This window comes from Pteropus medius, unplaced genomic scaffold (genome assembly GCF_902729225.1).
Source record: "Pteropus medius unplaced genomic scaffold, Ma_sr-lr_union100, whole genome shotgun sequence".
Lineage (NCBI taxonomy): Eukaryota > Metazoa > Chordata > Mammalia > Chiroptera > Pteropodidae > Pteropus > Pteropus medius.
This window is the reverse complement of record NW_024354875.1, coordinates 15,741,253-15,753,432: the sequence shown is the minus strand read 5'-3', so window position 1 is coordinate 15,753,432 and position 12,180 is coordinate 15,741,253. Positions and strand designations below refer to the sequence as shown.

Genomic DNA, 12,180 nt, shown 5'->3' with positions numbered 1-12,180 from the left:
TCAAATCTCTTTAGAGTTCTTTCTTCTTTCTTCATTATAGATTCTCTCAAGAGACTCCGAGGAAGCCTGGACTGCTCCCTGGCCCCAAAATATGCAGAGACATTTTTGGTTATCACAATGACTGAAGGGCACTTCGGGTATTTATTAGCATTTACTTCTGGCATTCAGGATTAGAGATGCTAAATGTCCCCTAATGTGTGAGGCAGTTTGTACAAGCACAAATTGTCCCTCCCATCAGTCAATAGTGCCCATAAAGGAGCACCACACTAGAGTCTCCCCTACCTTCCTTTCTCTCCACTCCTTTGTCAATGCCCTCACCTGACCCCACCCCACCCAACAACTCATTCCAGCAAGTGCCTTGTGGAAGAAGATGTGATATGTATTAATATATCACCCCCAAAAGATAACCTACTATCCTGGGTTCTGACCTCTTCTTACCTTGGTTCTCCTAGTTTCTTGGCCTGCTGAGAACTCTGGTCTTTGCTCGACCTACTGAATACTTTTTATTGGCGACTACTCAAAAGGCCACCGCTTGAATATTTCAGCCCTTGTGGTTGATTTTTGCTGCCAAAAACAGCAGTTGTCGAAGTCTGCTACATATTGCTAGCTCATCCATACGCGTTCCTCCTTTTCCAATATAGAAAACATTTGTTCTGCCAAAGTCATGCCTACCCCCAGCATAGAAGTTGACAGGATTCCATTTGCTTCTAGCAGAGAGAGAACTGACCCCTATAAATTATGTTCTTTAATAATGGTTTGGCAAAGAGAAATCTGGCATTACTCCAAATTCTTCTCGCTCCAGACTCACACACGCTAGATGAGAGAAAGAGAGGAAGAAAAGAGAGCAATCGAGAATAACTTCTCAGAATTTGACTTGAGCACCTGGGTTAATATGATGTTCTTTATCAAGATATGAAAAACCACTTGGGAAAAAAAGTCTGGAAAAAGGAATACCAGGGGTTCAGCTTCGGCCTTGTTAAGTTTGAGACATCTAAACGGAGATGTTAAGATAGCAATTGGGTACTTTGGACATAATAGAAGCGTATTTATTGAATAAACAAAAGGTCACAGCTAAAAGTCACCCTATAAGAGCCTATTAGTTAGGTTAAGAAGTAGTTTACAATCATGTTCCTTATGTCTTGGTATGTTTTCCAACTCTCCAAATGCAGAGGGATAGCAAAAATGCAATCAGGGAAATAATTCTCAGCCACAACTCACATTCCAAAGGAAAAAAACATCAACAACAAAATACCCAACCAAAACCATCAAACCACATCCTAGCAGAAACCTTTAATGTGTTGTTGGGGCATCATCTGGTCTCCATCATCACCAGCTGTGACTTGCACACCCGGGAAAGGCCAGACTTCAGCAATAAGAACTAAAATAAAAGACCTAGACAAGGCTTTGAAGTTGAATGAGTTTAGCAGCATTTATAACTGAGGTGGCAACAGGAGAATTAAAAGGAAGGACAGATAGGATCAACATAAGACAGAGTTGCTAGGTCTTATTAATAAAAATGTGGGGGGATCTTTACAAATCCAGACAGGAATGGCTACTCTCAGGTCTGTCGCAACATTCTTCCATTTTTCATTCAGTAGATGTGAATTAAAAGACCACTCTGAGCAGAGTACATGTGGGTGCTTGGGGAGACAAGACAACAAAACTGAAGCACGTTATATAAAATGTAGAGAAATGACTACATACTCTGAAAGCGGTATCAGCAAACTTAATTCAAATACCAAATTTTCACAGCTGTAGTTGGTTCCTAAGGCACATTCCACAGAACAGTTCCTAGGGATATAAATGTGTCATCAAATAAGTTAATCAAGATAAGCTTCTTACAGCCAAAATTTTAAGACGTGCTATGAGTCTCCCAGAGGGGTATAATAAAAGCAACATTTCCCTCAGTTCTTTATTTATGAAACCCTTTCACCCAGAGCATCATAGAAGAGCTGTTTTCCAAAAGACTCACTTGCTAAATCCTTCCTAGTAGAGATTAGGATTCACATAGGATTAATCAGGAAACAAGTTTGTGGAAGTTGGAGCAGAGTTTCTAAACAGAGAGATAAATGAGTTGATGGAGAAGTGAGAGGAAAGCATGTCACACTGAAGGACCATATAAAGGCTTAGAGGTGAACTTGTTTGCCAAGAGTGAGAACAATTCACGTTCATAGAAGAGACGCAGATTCCAAACTAGGCTTGGTTGAGTGAACTTTCTCTAAGGATACTGCAGAAATCCTAGCAAATCGGGTAACTGGAAAAGCCAACCAGCACTTTGAATTATAATTATTAGGAGGTTGATGAGAAGATAGTGGGTGAATCTTAAGCAATCTAAACTGTGTTTTAAATTATTGTTCTGAATAATTCAAGAAATGCCTCGAATTTATAATACCCTGAGTATTTCAAAGCTAGTATATATTTAATTAGTTTTTATCAATTTGTCTCTTCTATAAGTTTTACTTATCCCTTGTAAGGCCGTATGCTTTCTAAAACAAATTTAACAGTACTATTTAATGCATTTGTACTATTTAATTCCATCCAACCTTAAGGCAGAAATCCTGCCAATTATAACCCTATCCTCACAAGACATCATCAAAATGCTGATTCATACTGACTAAACAAGCTGCATATTAATTACTCATTTCAATGTCAGCATGTTCATTATATATTGCTCTTTCCAAGGGAGAAGAAGATAAGGAGACGCTGATGCTTCCAGGGCATTTAATTAAAATGCACAATGCAGCAAAAATAAGTTACTTTTGCCCTTCAAATAAATTATGTAGAACAAACTTGTGAAAATTATAGTGGAACTGAAGGCTTCATCATTTCAAGCCAAAAGTACATCTTTAGTCTCTTTTCTTAAATGTTTTTGGTGGCTCAAATCTATACAAGTTTTGTTATGGTTTCTCCGGTCGATACCTCTATGGTCTATGCCTCTAATCACTCACTGTACACCTCCTTATACTAGTATGGCAGGTTACACTACTGTCTGAGACAACAAAGAGAATCTGTCATAGCAGAAACTCATCTTGGACTTGGGCTGTGTTCACCTGCTGCACTTCAGTTATGCCTGAGAAAGACTTTGCAAGAAAATAATCACACACTATTTAATGACATAATGCTGTGTACTGCATCTAGCTGGTCAGAAGCACTTAAATGACAGCCATTAGAATGATGATGATTATAATTATGACAAGGATGAAGATCAAAATGAGGATAAAGTTGATGCTATTGCTTTTTGGTGACCTGGAGGCACAGTGCTCACCAGAGCTTCTCACTTGATACCAAGAAGTCCGTTGGAACCAGAACTCAAGCCACATACCCTTCTGGCACTTAGGCATATCTGGGTATGGCTAGATAATTTGATTTTCCAAAGGTTTTTTGGATGGAGGCTGAAAAGTCTATTTGTAAGGAACTTAGGCCAAGGGGAGAAGTGAAGGTGATAAGCTGATCCCATTACAAAAGTGTAATTATCACAATACAGTAGGGATCTTGGGTACATCATGATAAACACTTTTCAGAACTGTCCCTGCCCCACCCTCCTGGACAAACGTATACCAAGAGAGGGAAAGGGAGCTGTAATTATTATTTAAAATAATTATTTCTATTAAATTATATAATACACCTATTGTGATCCTGCCCTACCAGAATATTAGGCAAAGGGAAGAGAGCCTATTTCTTCCCTCGGCTCCTACCCCTCCTCGTTCCCCTGACACAGACCCAAGATTTGGTGTGTTGGAGGCTCAGGTCTTCCTTGGTGAATCAGTCCACTAACTGTGCTGAGTAGACCCACAGTAGGGACTAAAATGGATGGAGAAGGGGAACTCCAAGGCCAAGAGAGGGTATGCAGAGCCAGGTCAGGAAGACACCAGGCACAGAAGAGCAATGGGAGGACCAAACTGCCCAATGCTGATGGGTATGTCAAGGATGAAACCACTTGTAAGCAGATTTAAGGCACCCCATAGAGAGTTCCAGGAATATTGGTAGGTGGGCTGGCGGAGGTCTGAAAGTCTTTTGCAGGTGGGGAGGGCCAACAAAACTAGTGGAATTTGAGCTATTACTATTAATGTGTCCTCATATGTTGTTCTAGCTAATGAGTCCCGGGAGAAAGACATGGCACACATGAATCTGGGGAGAGATCCCTTTGCCTATTTTCTAAAATAGAGTAGAGGCCCACAAACTGCCATTCTAGGAGAATAAATTTGGGGACTCAGAAGAGCTGGTCAAATATACCAATTTTCTCTTTTTCATTCATCAGAGCAAAGCATGGTGGTGGAGTTGAGGGGCAGGTGAGATGGTCACGCTAGGCAAGAAAGGAAGACTGGAGAGAAAAAAGCAGAGAGGGAAAGAGGCAAACTATGGGTTAATGAGCACCTGACATGTGTTAGGATCTTGGCTGGATTTCTTTCAGGGCCACTGTTTTGATCAATTCTCAAAAAAAAAAAAGAGTCCAACATTATTATCACCATTTTACAGCAAATAGCTAGCTGAGTTTCAGAGATACGAAGTAATCGATCCAAGATCACACTTAGAAAAGTGTTAGAGCACAGATTTAAATCAAGGGCTATAAAGCATCAAAGCCCATGCCTGCACCTCCTAATATGAGCAAGTCAACCTACTAGGGTGCAGAAAGAGGACACTAAAATTCCTATTTGTATTTCTTTTTGACCTATGTTTGTCAGTAGGACCATTTTAGTCCGGATCAGGTAGTGACACACCAATATGGTTCACAAAATATTCTGAAGGAATGAGGGTTGACAGAAAGATGACAGTGACCTCTTCACTCATTTGTTAGTTTTTAGTGTATTATGGTGTACTATAGTTTATGAGGTCCAGATAAGTCACTTATATTACCTGTTTATAACTAATATACCACAGAGAATAGACTGATTAATTCAAAATGGTCCTCCAAAGAAGTGGGAAATGTATGACAATGCTGATAATGTAAGCATATGTGAATGGCACAGGTATGAACTCTTTGTCAGTCATGAAACCAGATAGACACAATGATAACACAATAGATTCTGACTCAAAGTCAGACAAAATAAATAAACAAAAGAAAAAGAAAACGGAAAAGAAAAAGAAAAATCAAGTTCATTTGAGGTATGGATTGATGTCCAACACTGTAAATATTGCCTTAGTGAATGCTACCTATTTTAACATACTGTGCTTTTGGAGGTGTTTTTCCAGCTATGCATATTATTAAAACTACTTAGAAGCCAAACGTGAATCCTGCGTTTCAAGTTTTAAAAATAAATAATTTCAAAAATAATGAAATATTTGTAATACATGTAATGCTTAAGTTTAGTAGTTCATGTGGAACAAAATTATCTTGTCATTGATGAATATACAGTTTTAAAATATTACGTGTTACATCTTTATCTCATCTTTAAACATTTCTCTTTCTGAACGAAATGAGCATGATATATTAATTGAGTGGTACATGTATGCAATTTATGAATAAATTTATTTTTATTAAGAATTCATAAACAAAAGTCTAACAGGATATATTACCAAAAAAATTGTTTGGTTTCTACACTACATATCAGAGCGCATTGAATATTGTGTGGTATATAAAAACTTGAAAAATATTTTAAAGTGAGTAAGTAGAATAAATACCATATCGGTATGAGGTATACTTCATAGAGTAAGAAATGTTTGAGGAACAAAAAGAAAGGAAAATGTCTTCATTTAAATAAGATTGAAGCCATCAAATGGTGACTATACATCACCTTCAGCCTTAGCTTATATTTGTTATCCCAACATCTCTGCCAGCAGAACCCCTTTTCAATGTCAAAGTTACCTGGTTTAGATGACATATTTTATGATCACCTTAATTATACAGAAAACTTTTTAAACTTAGCCTCTCCATCTCACCAAACATTTCTCTCACTTTCTCTCCTTTTTGATCCTGATTCAAACAAAAATTTATTTTTTTTTATTTTAATGGCCAGCCTTAAAATCTGTATACAATATTCTCTAAGCTATGACATATTTATGTCATGATCTTCCTTCCTTGCAAAATTCATCTCCCTCTCTCTCTTTGGGTGCTCTCTTCCCCCGCCTATAAACACATCTAGGTCTCGAAAATCTAAAATTAAAACAAAACAAAACAAAACATTATTTTGAGACCAACTTCTCTTGGAACATTTTCTCCCTTTTACTTTATTTTGAAAGTCTCTAAAAGGAAGTCCTTATTTGTTACATGTTTCCTTCTACACTGAACACATGACATACTGAAATTTCTCTCTGATTTCCAGTGATGATGCCACTTCAAATGCTCTGTTCTCTACATTCTCCTCAGAAAGTTAATTAGAGGTCTGAGCAGAGATCCCAGCCCTTTGACCAAAGAATGATCCTCCTGTACCTAAGAAAACCAGAGAGAATGTGAAAGTAGGAAGTTGCCACCTGCCTACTCAGCCGGGTGTAATGAATTAGTGACCTTGACATGATCACAACCATATCAGCCTCTCATCCAAAGGCTTTTTCAAACCTTATGCATCTTTACTGGAATATCTGGAATAATTGACCAGATTTCACTATCTTGAAATTTTCTATTATTTTGATATATTCCAGGATACTGCAGGATGTAGTATTAATACTATGGAATTTGAAGTCAGAAAGAGCTGGATGTGATTTCTGGTTCTGTCCCACAATATTGCTCAGTGACCTCGCCCAAGCCATTAGCCTCTCTGAATCTGATTTCATTGTCTACCAAATGGAACTGATGACACCCCATTCACGCACTATCACTAAGAATCACTAAAGACTACGTTCGTGTGGACACTGATTTGTTTGTTATTATAGTTAAAGTTTTCAACTGCCTTAAACAGCACAATTCATTGAGTTGACTGTGCTTTAATCTGCATTAACAAGCAATAGAATCAAAAGGGCTCCGAAAGGTCACTTTGGATGCAGCAATTACTCTCCACATAACTAGAGCCTAGAGTCTTCAGAGCAATGACACCATATGTTTTCATGAGAACTTATGAGAAATAAATGCACTGAGAAACTTTCTGGACTGTGCTCAAGATCTGACTTATTTTCATATAGTTTATGGTGAATACTCTTGTTTTTCTAATTCAATTTATATAACATGTAAATAAAAGGAAGAAAGGTATAAAAAAAATGTAAGGAAAGAGTGTAATAAAAAAATGTAAGGAAAGAGTGTAACAAAAAAATGTTGGTGCTGCCACCCAGCAAATGCCTGAGGAAGGAGCAAGAGTCCAGCCTGAGGACAGATACCTTTACTCTCCTTTGGAGAGCTGCAAGGAAAGAGATAACCAGTGACTGATAGGGAAGGCTGGGGTGGTTCTAAAAAGTCTTCAGGGGATGCGTAAGAAGCAGAGTTCACTTTAAACATCTGCCAAGCCCATGGCACACAGACACCCCTCACAGAGTGTGCACTGGTAAAAGCAATGTTCCCTCTTCCTTCTCATATTCCAGACTGCATAGGAATACGGAGAGGGAAGATGAGAAGCACCAGCCTAGGAAAACACACTGAACATACCACCATTCCTCAGTCATAGACTTTCACCTGCAACTTGTAACAATTCCAAACTTGAGAAAGAATAAACACCTCAACTTAAAATCCAGTTAAGTTTTCATAATTATATGAGACTGAGAATTATAATTATTTATCCGAGTCTGTGTTTTTTGACTGGTCACCAAGAATGACCAGAAAAGTCAAGGGAGTAAGTACCTAAGCAGGGCTGCTTTAGGAAGAAACACTGGTCCTGGGTGTCCTACAAGCTGCAGGTACACCCTTTAAATCAGGGGTCTCCAACCCCCAGGGCATGAACTGGTACTGATTGTGGCCTGTTAGGAACCAGGTCACACAGCAGGAGGTGAGCAGAGCTAGTGAAGCTTCATCTGTATTTGCAGCCACTCCCCAGTGCTAGCATCACTGCCTCAGCTCTATCTCAGATCATCAGGCATTAGAGTCTCATAGGAACACGAGTTCCTGGTGCCAAAAAGGTTGGGGACCACTGCTTTAAATCCAACACTGATGCGACATAGATTAGGCGTAAGAAACCCACTGTGAGAGACACAGGGGAGGGGAAAGGTGCATTGTATGATGGCATCAGGAGTAGCGTGTTGCTTTTTCTTCTTAAAAGTCAGCATTATAAAGCAAGGCATTAAGGGGAATTGCAGACTGCTATGATGACTGGAATTTAAAGTGTAACAGGAGGAAGAATTATAGGAAGTGGGGTTAGGACAGGAATTTCAGAGGAGCAGCGAAGACCAGGGATGTTAAAAGTAGCTTTAAAGACCTCTACTACCAAGAGTCCCCACATTCCTGTTGCCTTCCAGTACCCCTCAGAGCATAATCTAAACCTCTGTCCTGCCACTGCCAAGCACACATTTGTTGATAAGCAGCACTGAAATTAGCTAGAGACAGAAAAGAATCCTTTCTTCAGTTATGGCCTGAGAAGTTAAAAATGTATCTCAACTTAGTTCTTTGAAGAGCAGGAGAAAAATGTTACTGAAAAGTTTCCACATTCCAATAGAAGGTCAGGCAGCTGTAGACGTGAAGTTAACTTCTATCTGAGAAAGTGACTGTTCACATGATTTATGGGCAGCATTCCTAGGGTGGGGAGAAGGCAACAGCCTCAGTGCTGTAGACCAAAGGAAACAGTGCTTTATAATCCACTGAACAAATGATAAGTCAAATAACAAAAAAACAGAACTGCAGAGATAAAAGCACACTCCCTGGGGCAAGGAAATTGTAGAGTATTTATCCAAGAAGTTTAAAATAAGAGAATTTCCCTGAGCCCACTCTCTATATTTATCTTCCTTGTTCTTGTTTTTCTGTCTTCATTTTACATTTCCTGTATCTTACTGACATTTTTTATCATCAACCTATATAGAGGTAAGTCAGCATTATATATATATGTATATGTTTATATATAAGTTTAAATATTGAAAAGTTGTACTTGTCTCTAAATAGTGATGAAGATTCAATATTTTCCATCTGGGGCAGTGGGGCAGCGAGGGGGACCTTAATCCATAAAGCCTTAATTAAACAAAATTTTAATGTGTGGCTAGAACAAATCATTTTTATTTCAACATTTGTTTCTGAGAAACTTCCACTTTTCACACTTTTTTATAAAACGGGAAGCACGATTTTTCTCCTCATTAAATTTACTGTATTTAATGAAATTAATAACTGTTCATTTCAGTTTTTAAAATTCAGTGTATATCAATCAATACCTGCTTCCTTAAATCACCTTGCTACATTCATTTTGCAAGTTTTCATATTTATAACACAGGTAATAGTAAGACTTATGTAAGGATTTGCAGTTTTAAAAGATCAGAATTTACTATATGACCCCGTAACCTATCCTAAACAGCCATTCTTAAACCACATTGTTTTGATCATTTTTTAAGTGTTGACTAAAAAAAAAACCTTTGATTTTTTATAATTGTCTAGTTTGATATTTTCATAGTTGCTTATATTAAAATTTTACCTCAAATCGTTGAGCATTTCTATTTGGCAGATGTTATACTAACAGCATTACACGCAATAGCTCATGAAATTCTCACAACCACCCCATGAGATTCTCCTGAACGATTCCAGGAGACCCTCAGCAGCCACCATCCCACACATTCCCATGGAAAAGACTGAAGTGGTGGGGAGTCCTGGGGTTGAACCCAGGAGAGCCCAGTTGCCCTCACAGAGATGTCTAGCAGTTCCTCACAGCCTGGTTCTGGAAGGTGGCGGGCCGGCTGTGCAGTTAGAGCAGCTGTGACAGCACCCAGGTGGCCCCCTTGCTAGTGTACCAAGGCCTAGAAGAAAGACTAACTCACTTATTAGAAATATCCTTCCCATCCACCCTGCCTTTAAGAAAAACACTTGTTTCTTTGCTGAGGACCTTTCTTTCCTTCACATCCTAGAATCCCAGAGTTCAAACTGACCTCTTTTACAGTTGGTCATTCCACAACACTTAATTAGAGAGAAAAATTCCCGAATTTAAATAAAGTGTGCTTAATGCAGTAAGCACAAACCCTTCAAAATATATAAAGGCTTAAGTTTTGTTTTATTACCTGTTATGGTTTAATTATGCTCCAAAGAAAACATGTTAAAGTCTAACCCCTAGGACCTCAAAATGTGACTTTATTTGGAAGAGGGGTCTTTTTAGAAGTAACCAATTAATATGAGGTCATTGGGGTGGGTACTGATCTAATATGACTGATATCCTTATAGAAAGGGGAAATTTGGACATTGAGACAAACAGAAGAAAGATGATATGAAGACACACAGAGAGAAAGCCATATGAAGATGGAAGATTGGAATAATGCATCTACAAGCCAAGAAATGCTGGCAAACTACCAGAAGCTAGGGAGAGGCAAGGAAAGATCCTCCTATGGGTTTCAGAAGGAGTGTGGCCCTCACTTTGATTTCAACCTTCTAGCTTATAAAACTGTGACAAAAAGTTTCTGTTGTTCTTAGCCATCCACTAAAACTGTTATTTTGTTATGGTGGCCCAAGCAAATTAATACCTTAACCAAACCGTTTTCTGGTTTCCTTTTTTGTTCCCCATTATTATTTTCTGAGTTTGACTAGCTGCAGCTAAATAGCTGTTCTGCTTTTCTCTTTTAGTAAATTATCTATTCTTGGCTTCAGAGATGGAATTTAATCTTTAGTTCCATTGCTGCTGCAAACGAGGCTGTAAAAAAGGATTTTACTATTAAAGGAGGTCCTTGCTTTTATGTCACAGGACCTAAATTTAGTGGTAAGATCTACAGACTCTGGCTCATGGAATAACTTGTCATTATAGCTTTAGCACAAAAGGCAATTTTCCCTCACCCACCCTCCAAAAGAATGAAAGTTTGAATGACAAAGGGCTTATCATCATTATCCGCTTGACAGTTCAACCTCTGCCAGTACCATCTTGCATCTGCAGATCTGCTTGTCACTACATCCAGAGGAGAGCTAGGGATATTTCTAGGCTTCAGGGATGCTCCCAGCAGCAATAAGATCCATCTCCACATCGTAAGCCATATGCCTGGAGGCTTCTCAGTGTTCCCAGCTACACATAAATCTAAGTAAATTAAAGATGTGCAGCCCTGTTCCCATCCTTTCTAATAATACTGGTGAAAATTTAATCCTCTGTGGGATAGAGGTTCGAAGACAATCTTATAGCCTTCAATTATAGTGAGATTTTTTAAAGTTTTCTGATTAATTCAATATCTTTTTCTAGGTCAAAATATTTACTGTAAGACCTGTCTCTCATAGAATACTATCAAAATATTCATCTCTTTATCTCTTTATTCAATAAGCAGATATCGATAAATAAAATAAACGGCATGCATTTATTAAGAGCTTACTATGTACCAGGCACCATGCTGGGTGCTTTACCTTATCATCAACTCCTCATAACAACCACATAAGGCACATATTATTATTACCCCATTTGTCGATAAGAAGACTAAGAGTGACATACTGACTAACCAAGGGTTCATCCTCAAGTTTACAGAGTCATACTTGAAACCAAATCTCTGACTTTAAAGCTCTTACTCTTAATTATATTCAGCTATTCTACCTCAATTGAGAGCTCATCAGGTGTCAGCTATTATGAGAAGAACAAGGGAGAAGAGACTTTTTTTAATAGCTATATGCCTTGTGGTTAAGAACTTAGTTTAGGGAGGAGAATTGATAAATGAGCATCTCATTATAATCGAGTCTGGTAATCACAGAATTGTAGTTGTTTACGTTGCTATATAGCTCATATCAAAACCTCTTAATACACAAAGCCAAGGGCTCTCTCTATGTATAGTATTTCTTTAAAACAGGATCTTCAGAGGGAAAATTCTAAACGAGTAACAGGAAGTAACATAATTAAAGCATGTACATATGCTGGTTTGAAACTCAAATTGAAATAATCTAGAAGTCCAGCCTATCTAGCCTGTCTCGGCAAACCTAAGCAGCAGTCATAAAGACAGTGGCAAGAGTGGCCTTCCCCTTTCTCTCCTGCCCAAAGTCGCCTATAGGAGGACTTGGTATCTTTCTTCTCTTGCCTTTTTATCTTTCAGGCAGATTCCAATCCCTGTCAGGAGTCCCCTTGCTCCTGTCACAAAGGAAAACATCTGCTGTAGCCCAGAACAGCTTGCATTCCCAACATACAAGTTTTAATCAAATCTTTGCTTGTCTTTGGCCTGATTTCTTCTACTTCCCTA

The 12,180-nt window shown here is 38.4% G+C and overlaps 2 long non-coding RNA genes across 2 annotated transcripts in view; both read left to right on the top strand.

Moving 5' to 3' along the window:
* Window positions 1–12,180, top strand: part of LOC120596937 (uncharacterized) — a 50,293-nt gene that overhangs the window by 6,653 nt on the left and 31,460 nt on the right. The window lies entirely within an intron of this gene.
* LOC120596936 (uncharacterized) lies at window positions 7,890–10,511 on the top strand. The gene is made up of 2 exons (XR_005651267.1): window positions 7,890–8,872; window positions 10,208–10,511. It is a non-coding gene; the product is annotated as an uncharacterized LOC120596936 (long non-coding RNA).